At 42.9% G+C, this 11,369-nt stretch overlaps 1 protein-coding gene across 5 annotated transcripts in view; it reads right to left on the reverse strand.

The window, feature by feature from the left end:
- WIPF2 (WAS/WASL interacting protein family member 2) overlaps nucleotides 1-10,440 on the reverse strand; it is a 40,620-nt gene extending 30,180 nt beyond the window's left edge. For 2 of the 5 annotated variants that reach the window (XM_081582137.1, XM_081582136.1), the window contains exon 1: nucleotides 10,224-10,363. The gene's annotated coding sequence lies outside the window, so the exon portion shown is untranslated. Of the gene's footprint in view, nucleotides 1-1,215; nucleotides 1,324-9,887; nucleotides 10,114-10,223 lie in introns of those variants that run through there. The other 3 variants (XM_081582134.1, XM_081582135.1, XM_081582138.1) reach the window with 3 other exon arrangements.
- Nucleotides 10,441-11,369: the final 929 nt, after the last annotated feature.

Below are 11,369 nucleotides of genomic sequence, written 5' to 3' on the forward strand. Positions count from 1 at the left end.
AACTAAGGCTGTCTGAAAATTGAATGAGGGAATAAAATTCACAAAGGAAAAAAAATTGAGGGCTAGTCTATGAGTTTCACCATCTGGATAACAGGGGTTCCAAGAAATAGGGAGGAGAGAAATAATTATCAGAGAGAGAATACACTATAAGAGATGATAATACAGGAAAACTTGACAGATGGAAAGGGTGAAAGTGTTAAGTCGCTCAGTCAGGTCTGACTCTTTGCGACCCCATAGACTATAGCCTGCCAGGCTCCTCTGTCCACGGAATTCTCCAGGCAAGAATGCTGGAGTGGGTTGCCATCCCCTTCTCCAGGGGATCTTCCCGACTCCAGGGATCGAACTCAGATTTCCCACACTACAGGCAGATTCTTTACCATCTGAGCCACCTGGGAAGTAGATGGAAATAAGCTGCAGACTGAAATGGCCCACTGAATCTCAAGCATGATGATTTTTTTTCTCCCTGGCCACACTGTACGGCTTGTGGGATCTTAGTTCCCCAACCAGGGATCAAACCTGGGCCCCCACTAGCAGAAACATGGAGTCCTAACCACTGGACCACCAGGGAACTCCCAAGCGTGATGAATTCTAATATCTAACCCAAGGCACATCACTGCATTTCAGAATACCAGGGATAAAGACAAGACCCTAAATGGGACTAGCCTGGTGGTCTAGTGGTTAAGAATCAGCCCTCCAATGCAGGAGGCAGGTAAAGACAAGACCCTAAAATCTTTTAGAGGAAAAAACAGATCCTATACAAAGAATCTAGAATTGAATAGCATCAAATTTCATAATATTATTATTGAAAGTTAGAAAACCACAAAGCAAGGTTTAACATTTCCAAAGAAATATGATCCCCCACAAAGTATTTCATATCTAGTCAAACTATCAACCAGCATGAAGGTAGAAAAGAGATGATTCAGACAGGCAAGCCCTCAAAAAATGCACCCATCCTATAGATCTTTTTCATAAAGTCTCTGGAAGAGACCCCACTAACCTGTTTAAATGTGCTGAGAAGAGATACTTCCATCCAAGGTTAGGTTTGAATTAATGACTGATACTTAGTAAATCAAGCAAAAAAAAGGAAATAAAACAGGAAAAAAAAGGCAAATATAATACTTAAGGGAAAAATTATATATAAAGAAGGAAATATAATCATAGTACACAGTCATTATATTGGATGCTACTTTTTCCTCTTCTTTTGATAACACTCACCTCTACTCCCTTCTGGACTCACAGGAGAGGAGGGAGGCTGGAGGTCTGGGAACTACTTTTCCTAGAATCCCCTGTCACTGAGTTGTGGTTTAAATTCCACCAACACATAGCATTCACTCAAGATCTAGAAGATAGAAGGAAAGTAGATGCTATTATTGATCTTCCAGGAACAATGAGCAGGTGTGTGGCCTCTGACAGATGACAGACATGTGGTTTGCAGCAGTTTTCAATATGCTGTAAATTGGCTGCTTTGGTGTTTAAAGCAGTCAGGATTATTAACAACTGCAGTTTCTTTCAAGCCCTGCAAGTGGCTTTCCCTGACCTATGCTCCCCTGGCCTTTCAATGATTTGATAATCTGTGAAATACCAAGAATGGTTGGTTTTTCTACTTGAATCCTGATATATAATACCAAAACATATAGAATATTGATTTAATCAAGATCGTGAGATATATATATATAAGGCAGAGAGCAGGAAGGGTTGTGCATGAATAGCAGCATAAGAATGCAAAACTCAAGTGTCTACAGCAGAAACTCAATACATAATATCTAAGAATGGAAAAATCAAGAATTCAACTGCAAGAATACTATGCAGAAACATGAATATACATCAGAAAAAATATTAAAAGTATTATTAAATTATTAAAAATATTAAAAGTATTCAGAGGATAAGGAGAAATGGAGCAGCTCTTTAAGTACTATAAGACTTAATAGTACTATTTGACTCTTTATATATTCTTACTATTTTGATTTTAAATTTAACTACTAAAACCAAAAAATCTAACACTATACAAAACCAAGCTTCAGACTACCAAAATTTCCCAAAAAAGGTCAACACTGGATCTGCTACTAATGCAGTTAAAGAAAGTAGAAAATACCAAACAAACCAAAATAACTCATGTCTCAGGCTCAACTGCAATGAAGCAGGCTGCCTAATGTGACCTGAATCTGTGCCACAGCCTGGGTGTAACCAAACAAGGTTCACCACCCAGCGCTCACACCATCACAAGTCAAATACATGAGGAACTTCCGGGCCACTATGAGAATTCATAAGCAAAATTTAATTGCAAAGGTAAGCACAAAAATAGAGGGATAAATCTTAAAACCAACTACTTAGCCCCCCTTTTAGGTCTTGTTCTTAATTTAATGCAACTAACTGAAAAACAAAAATAACCAACATCTGCTGTCAAAGTATCTTTACAAGTTCTAAGAAACCGTTAATGAAATTAAACGACTGTTATCAGGTAGGCTGAAATCTAGTCACTGAAGACAAAAACCAGCTCTTCTCACTCGAGGCTGGCCATCTCATAGGATTAGCACTTGGCTTCTATGCGCATTCCATCATTTGCACAGCACACATATAAAAGTAGAAAGCATATACAGAGAACAGTCAGAGGAAGGAAAATCAGTGATGACAGTCTCCATTAGGAAAAGGCCTGAAAGAAAATTTAAGCAGATGCTCCATAAAATGTTGATCCAGACTTCACATGGAGAGAAGTGTCACGCCTCATTTCAAAGATAATATATTAAGCCTCAACTCACCACAGAAAGTCTATTAACAAAGCTGTGACTTTCACTGCAGAAGAGTTTCTTCTCTCACTCTAATACCCTTAAGCCATGAGATACACAGATGCTCCTTGCTGAAATGCTAGAAAAATCTGCACATTTTAATTCTGAGATCACTAGTGATGGTCTGCGAAATCAGGAGTCTACTTTGAGCTATGAAAACAGGGCAAGCTGATCCAATTACACAAGTAAGTACTAAATCAAAACAGGACCATCTGGCCTTTGAGGAAGAGTACTGTGATTCCTGAACAAAAGTCAATATAAAATATACTGCAGATACAGCAGATAAAAATGGTTTCATATATTCAGACTTATAATGGCCCTTGAGCTACTGATCCATTTGCACGTCCAGTAAGATGTATGCACCATGTTAAGACATATGGCCTAGATGACAAATTATTTTCAGTAGTTCCCAAGAACATCTGTGTTCTCTCTCCAGCCCATGAGGTTTACCAAAAAAACAGTCAATAATCCCCAGAGATGAAGAGGTTTTTTGTTTCTTAAATAAGCAGGTCTGGCAAACTAACAAGCCTATTATCCCCCATGATCTAAGAACTGCTCCCCAACAATCTCCAAACCAGTTCTCAAGAGCCCCACATTTTAAGTTCTAATCCAGCCATAAGAGTTTAATGTGCAGGATCTAAAAGAACAGGCTTTATCCAGGAAATTTTTTAGAAAACATGTTCCGCTGTACAGAATTCTGATTCTTTATGATACTGATAGTTTCAGCATCAACAATGGTAAACTACTCCCAGTGGAAAGAATTGACAGAAAAAAATCTCTATTGGAAAGGTTGAGCTCAAAATGAACTATGCCATTTACCTGTATTTTTTAAGAATTCACACTCTCTGAAGCCTTGCCTCCTATCTCGGCTTCTCACTCCCTAAGGTCCAGACACACCGGGACTCCCTTCAACTCTCCACATAGCCACGTTCTTTCCCTCCTCAGGACCTTCACGTTTGCCATTTTCTCCCCTCATCTTTTACGTTTCAGCCTTAGAAGTCAATTCCTCAGGGACCTTCCCTGACTGCCCGCCTTCTCAATGAACTAGGGTCAGGCTTCCCATTTGCACTCTTCACTGTACTGTCGGCAGCAGTAATTAATTACCCGTTTAATGGATGTTTTCTCCACTAGACCATAACCGCATGAGTGCAAAGGCTGAATCAGTTTTGTTTTCACTGTTGCATCACCAGTACTTACCATAGTGCTTGGCACACAGTAGGAACTCAAATATTATCAAGGAAATGAATAACAGGGCCCCCAAAAAGCAGCCTCAGCAATTCTAATTTACCCTACAGATATAGCCACACGTGCAAAAGGCCAAACATCTATAGTTTTTCTCTGGAGCATAGTTTGTAACAGCAAAAGACTGGAAACATTAAATATCTACCAGTATAGGGAAGGTGCTACTCTCTCTACTGCTCATATAGAATGACTGATTGCCAAAATAAGTTTTTTAAAAACTGTAGACAGAATTAGTGTGTGACATTCATTTAAAAAAATGCAAGACATGTATATTTACTTTGTACACAGTATCTCTGGAAAGGATGTCAAGAGGACTTACCTGGTGGTCCAGTGGGTTAAGAATCTGCCTGCCAATGCAAGGGATATGGGTTCCATCCCTGGTCTGGGAAGATCCCACATGCCTCTGGACAACTAAGCCCATGCACCACCACTACTGAAGCCTGAGCATCCTAGAGGCCATTCTCCCCATAAGAGAAACCACTGTAACATGAATCCCAAGCACTGCAACTAAGAAAAAGCCCACGCACACCAACAAAGAGCCAACGCAGCCAAAAATAAATAAATAAGATTAAAAACAGAAAAAAAGAATCTCAAGAAATTGATAATACTAGCTGACTCTGGGAAAACAAACCAGGGCGAAGAGGAGACAAGGGTAGAGGGCAGACTGCTCACTGCATACCATTTTTTTACCTTTCAAATTCTGGGCCATGTGAGTATATTATCTATTTAAGAAAATAATATTTTTATTGTTATTTTCTTAAAAGTCCTGTCCTTGTAAGATAGCGACAGCAAGAGTTTAAATTAATCTCATACCTGGATCTTTAATGACAAACACCCTGCCTACATCTGAGCACTGGGAAGGTGGAAGTGGAAAGAAGGAAAACTCACTCTCCACACGTCTCAGACAGCACTTCCCATAATACACTGTACCCCTTTAGAAAATTCCTTTTTTAAAAAAAACCAAATGTTCCAATATGGACGTATGGAGACTGTTTCACAGTCAGAGGGTTTATTGGGAAGGAAAAAGAAAGAGACTACTTGATTCAGGTTTTCTATGAGCAGGCTGATGAATTCGTATGGAAATATTATCATAAATACCAACTAAAAACAAATTACTTTCACTCAGGGGCCTCAATCTAAATGGAGCTTAATATAAATCCATGAAGTTGAAGAAGCTAAAAAATTTTTGAAAACCAATTATTTAATAGGGAGGAGGACATCCCTGGTGGTACAATGGATAGGAATCCACCTACCAATGCAGGGGACAAGGATTAACTCCCTGGTCTGGGAAGATGCCACAGGCGGCAAGACAAGCCCGTGCACCACAACTATAGAGCCTGTGCTCTAGAGCCCCCGGGAGCCGCAACTACTGAGCCCACGCTCTAGAGCCTGTGCTCCACAACGAGAGAAGCCACTGCAATGAGAAGCCTGTGCACCACAACAAAGAGTAGCCCCCGCTTGGGGCAAGTCGAGAAAGCCCAGCACAGATTCCCCCCAAATTTTTTTAATGGGGAGGAAATCTATATTCCTTGTTTATACCGATTTGCCACACTTCAAGACACTCTTCAGAAAAGACAGACCTGAGACTAGATTAAATACAACTCCAATAATCACATTTGTTACCACAATCAAAGCCCTGGACCAGGGTCAAAACCTCTGGATCTGAACCTGCATATCAGGAACAGAATCCTCTGGGCTAAAGAAGGGAGAAGAAAGGTGAATCCAGGGCCGCCAAGATTTGAGGTTCTCTCCATTGTTACAGCGCCACTGTCATATAATGTGAGAAATGATCTTCATAATCCATTCCAAGACCTAATGGAGACACAGTTATCTTCAAATAATCATCTCCTGAAAAACAAAAGTGCATCCACTAAGCAGAACACACTGAAAAGAGCATTTACTAAGTAGAATGAAGTATTTAGGATGGCCATACTAAATGGCTACAACTTTGCCAAGCCTAAATGGCAAGTGAGAAGCCAATTCCTGGCCTCCCTATTTGATAACCTATTTGCCTCCATAGGCATCAGCCAAAATCTTAAGAGAGCTAAGACTGACACAGATATTTAGCAAATGCCTTCTTTCCCTACTAACACTGCTTTTCTCCATAAAGCTCTATCCAGTATTTTTAAATACCCTTTGATAATAATACCAAACAGCGCTCCTGAGTTTAGTCTGTAGCTCCCTAGGCACAAAGGCTTGGGAATGAGAGTGAGGAGAAAAAAAGTCGGAAACTCTCTCTTCCCCTCAACGCCTTGGACTTTCCAAGCCAGGCAAAGGCAATGATTCTGCATTTAATCACCAGATGAGTAAGAAACAGATTTGAATTTAGAAGAAACATAAAGGAGTGTAAGAACATTCAGTAAAGAGTACCGCCTCCATTTCCTTGCAGAGAGGCTCTCAGGATCTGCCAGTGAACCTCACTTTGACATGGAACACCCCATCTACTCTAATCTGGGCCACATCCCCCAAGAGACAGTCAACCGGAACTCTGCCAACTTCTGCTCGGGAGCTGTGTGCAGAACAGTAGCAACAAGAGCCTACTTTGAGAAGGAGATCAACAATCACACTCGGGAAGAAAAGAAGTTATTTGGCACAGGGAAGCATGTTGCCAAAACGTTAGTCACAGCTTCAAGGTCCCAGTTTGTGTTTCTGCAACTATTCTCTGCTTTGACAGAGTCCATTCTCTGGCCCAGGAAACCCAGCTCAGCTTCTGCCACCCTCCCCATCTGAAGCAGTCAAGAATTCTTTCAATTTGGTGGTATCAAACTGTGACACAGACAAGACGTCCACCAGAGACTAAAAAGGAGGGGGAAAAATGTGCAATTTGCTGTTTTCCATTTGGGACTGGCTCCAGCAGAGCAACAGAAACACATGGCAGGATAGGAAAAACAGAAAACCATTATGTGAAAGAAGCAGGCTACACTAAAAGTCTGCCCAAAGCCTCCACAACTTATTTCCAAACCTTAAAAACAAACCTTTTAGATCTTTTTAGACACATTGTAGGTTGAAATGACACCAAAATATTAAGCAAGTTTTTACCCTCAAATAAGTGTACAGATAGGTTACATCCTGATAAGCCCATCATAAACTGAAAATACTATTAAGTCGAAAATACATTTAATACACCTAACCTACAGAGCATCATAGCTTAGCCTAGCCCACTTGAAACATGCTCAGAACACTTACATTAGCCTACAGTTGGGCAAAATCATCTAACACAAAGCCTATTTTACAATAAAGTACTGAATAGCTCTGTTTTTTCCAGTAGTCACGTATGGATGTGAGAGTTGGACCATAAAGAAAGCTGAGTGCTGAAGAATTGATGCTTTTGAATTGTGGTGTTGGAGAAGACTCTTGAGAGTCCCTTGGACTGCAAGGAGATCAAACCAGTCAATCCTAAAGGAAATCAATTCTGAATATTCATTGGAAGGACCGATGCTGAAGCACCAATACTTTGGCTGCCTGATGGGAAGAACTGACTCATTAGAAAAGACCCTAATGCTGAAAAAGACTGAGGGCAGGAGGAGAAGGGGATGACAGAGGATGAGATGGTTGGACGGCATCACTGACTGGATGGACATGAGTTTGAGCAAGCTCCAGGAGTTGGTGATAGACAGGGAAGCCTGGCGAGCTGCAGTCCGTGGGGTCGCAAAGACTTGGACACGACTGACCAACTCAACTGAACTGACTGAATAGCTCATGTCATTTACTGAATACCGTACCAAAAGTGAAAAACAGAACAGTTGTATGGGCACAGGATGGTTGTAAGTGTATATCGGCTGACTGCGAGCTGTGGCTGGCTGCCTCTGCTCGGCATCATTAGAGAGTACGTGCCAAATATTGATAGCTCAGGAAAAGATCAAAATTAAACATTCAAAGTACAGCTTCTACTGAATGCATATCGGTTACAAACCATTGTCAAGTTGAAAACTCTAAGTCAAACCATGGTTAGTCAGGGACCATCCATATATACTTCATACCTGCAGTTCTTCCTGGGGTTGGGTTGCTGAAACAACCTGAACCAGCAGCCCATGATTTTCAGAATTAATTCAGAGCAATAGGAACATAGATTCAAGTACACCAGGTTACTCTCCCAAAGAGCCCAAGACAGACTTCCCTGGGGTACAGTGGTAAAGAATACACCATACAATGCAGGAAACATGGGTTCAATCCCTGGCCTGGGAAGATTTCACATTTCACAGGGAAACTAAGACCCTGCGCCAAACTAAGCGGGAGAGCTGAAACTACTGAAGCCCACATGACCTAGAGCCCACCAAGAGTAGCCTCCAGAATGAGAAGCCCTCGCTCCGCAACTAGAAAGCAGCCCCTGCTCGCAGCACCTACAGAAAGCCCATGTGCAGCCAAAAATAAAATACATAATTTTTAAATAAAAAGAATATATCAAAGAGCCTAAGAAGTCAAGAAAGAACATCCACCAAAAGGAAGAGAACTCGTCTCTTCCCTTCTTAAAAGCCATCAGTAAAACCTGAAAACCCCACAGTTCTCAACACCTTCCACTTTTCCCTGCATTTCATCTCTGTGCTGACATCACCTAACTAATCAGTACCAACAAAGATAAATACTACTCTGATACCAAGTGTGAAGCAGAGTTAGAAACTGCCCCCTCTTAAGCAAATCCACGTCAGACTTCAGAAATGCCAAGACTTTCAGGAACATGTCTAAGCTAAACAAGTTCGCCTATGCACCAAGTGTCTCGAGTATTACACCCAAAGGAAAACTACAACAGTCAAGATGTTAAAGGATTAAGAATAAAGGAGCCAAAATTGTCCATGAGCACACTGGTCCCCAACAACTGGCAAAAAGGGCCGAAGTGACTGAACCAAAGCAAAAGGCTCAACTACCTAAACTATTTTCTAGTGAATTCTCAAAGAGTTCATGAAGCAAGTGTTTGTCAAGAGTAAAATACTCTGGTAGCTAGAAATAAAATACTGCATTCTCCCACATTCTCCATCAGTTCTCTCCATCAACCAGCCTCTTTCATTTCCAACTCTAACTTCCCCATCTTCCTCTTGACAGCAGCCAATACAGTGTAACACAACAATATGAAATTTCTGGCTACTAAAAGTTGACATTAAGAAAAGTTTAAAAATTGGACATGTATCAAATCCAAACCAACTCTTCCCAGGCACAAGGCACAAAAAAATGGACAAGGTTGAGAGGAAGAAACTGGGAACAACGTTATCTTCTAAATATCAGTATCTCAGTCTTATTTTCAGGAATCACTTCTTTGCAACCACTTTAAAGATCCCATTTCTTAATTAACACAATCTTTTAGAGGCAGAGAGAGATCAAACCAACATCTCCAATGGGGGGAAAAAAGAGACAAAAAATGATTTGCCTCAAAGTTACTTAGTAAATCCACAGGAGGGCTAGAACCGTCCTTATTCTCTGAGGTTCTCTTCTGATTTGTAGAAGAAGGAAAAAAACTCACCCAAAACATGCAGCAAGTCATTCAGAAACAAACACAGGGCAAAGATAACAGCGTGAAAAGGAAGGTGGATCCTAGGGAGGTGGGGGAGGCCAGAATTAAGACTTCACATCATTCCAACCTGAACCCGCAACTGCAGATCGCGCTCCCTTGCGAACCTCAACATTTATCAATCCAACCTTAAACTCGATTCTGATTTCTTCTCAACTAACGTTCGCAGATTCCCTCTAATGTAAGCAATTTCCTCAGTTACTCCATAACCATTGGTTTTCACTCATCAATCCCCAAATATCACAGAGGCCTTCTCATCCGGAGCATCCTGTTAATTACCTGTTCCCAACAGGTCCTCCCTCCCCATCTCCCTTTTTGCGCACGGTTACCTCGTTCCTCACCCCAGTCGCCGTCTTACTCACCTCACCCAGCCTTTCAGGATCCCTCATTTCCTGTCTCTCAACAATTTTCCTTCGCATCTCACAGTTGGCGCTCGCCGCACACCGATTCCCGACCACTCCTCCCTACTTAAGATTCCCCACGCCCCCTCCTCTCCAGGTTCTTTAGACCCAGCCTCCAATCCCCCTCCCCTTAGGTCCCGCCCCTAGGACCCTTCTCTCCCACAGGCCCCTCCTCCAAAGTCCCCTCTCTCCCCTAAAGCCCCGCCCCAGTCCCCCCTCCCCCGGCTCGCCCTCCCATTCAGATCTGCAGGTCATTTCAGCGACGGACCCACCCTCCCTGGACCCACTCTTCTCCACCTGGCCGCAGCGGCTCCCGGACCGACTCCTCCGCCACCTCGGCTCTGGCTCCGTCCCGTCCTGCTTGCCCAGCGGCAAGCTCCCCTTCTCGCCGCCGCCGCCCCTTTTGCCAACCCGGAAATGGATCTGCTCCCACCGTCCCCAGCGTCCGCGAACAAAATGGAGGAGGGGGAGAAAGGAGGAGGGAGCAGAGGGCGAAGAGACGCTACACGCATGCGCATCTGGAAAGCCCGCCCCTTGCCGGTTCACGTAAAGGCGGAAGCGGTCAGTGGCCGCCATCTTGGGAAGGTCGCAAGAATGTTGCTTAGCTGCTGAAGAGCAGGGTTTGCAACTTTGGTTGCAATTAGAATCACCTGGGAAGAGTTGACTAAATAGTGATACCTGAATTCCACACCCAGAGATTCTGATTTAATTGATCTTGTGTGTGGCTAGGGATCGGAACTTTTAAAACTGCGCTGTGATTCTAACATGTTGCTGAAGTGAAGAATCACTGAGCTGAACAGAGTTTCGAATAATATCTTTTTCATCTTTCCGCGTGCTCACGCGCGCACACACACCATAAATGCCCTTTCCTAATTTCGAGTTAACGAAGAACCAGCCCCAGTCAACCTTGCAAGGGCTCAGTAATCAAGCTCCGGTTGTCATGGCAACGGGTAGACAGGCCCTGCTATCTAGTTCCCGTTAACGTCATCTTAGCTGCCTAACCCGAACAACTGTGAACATCCGTCTTCACTTTCCCGGACCTAGGCTTCCGCAGTTTCCATGGCTGGGGGTTGGTGCTGCAGACTTCCTGCTGTTTGGGTCCGGGAGCGGGGGCCGGGGAGGGGTGGGGGAGGAATCCTGTGCCCTCCCTGGCGGGCCTGCTATTAGCTCTCCCAGCTAAACTAAGGATTCCTCCCTAGTCCACCCACAAAAATGCTTTTCCACTGCAGTCAAACCATTACCTCAAAATGTTCTTTGGGTCTCTCTATCACCTTTATTTACGCTGAATCTGAAGTAAGGAGACAGAATTGGTATTTAGTTCTCATTTCTTACCGTGTGCCCTTGGGCCTCAACTACGCTATCTGTAAAATGGGTCTAATAGTGCCTGTCTCAACTGTTTCATCGGAGAAGGCACTGGCAACCCACTCCAGTACTTTTGCCTGG

Source organism: Giraffa tippelskirchi, chromosome 3 (genome assembly GCF_054371585.1).
Source record: "Giraffa tippelskirchi isolate mGirTip1 chromosome 3, T2T-mGirTip1v1.2.pri, whole genome shotgun sequence".
Taxonomy (NCBI): Eukaryota; Metazoa; Chordata; class Mammalia; order Artiodactyla; family Giraffidae; genus Giraffa; species Giraffa tippelskirchi.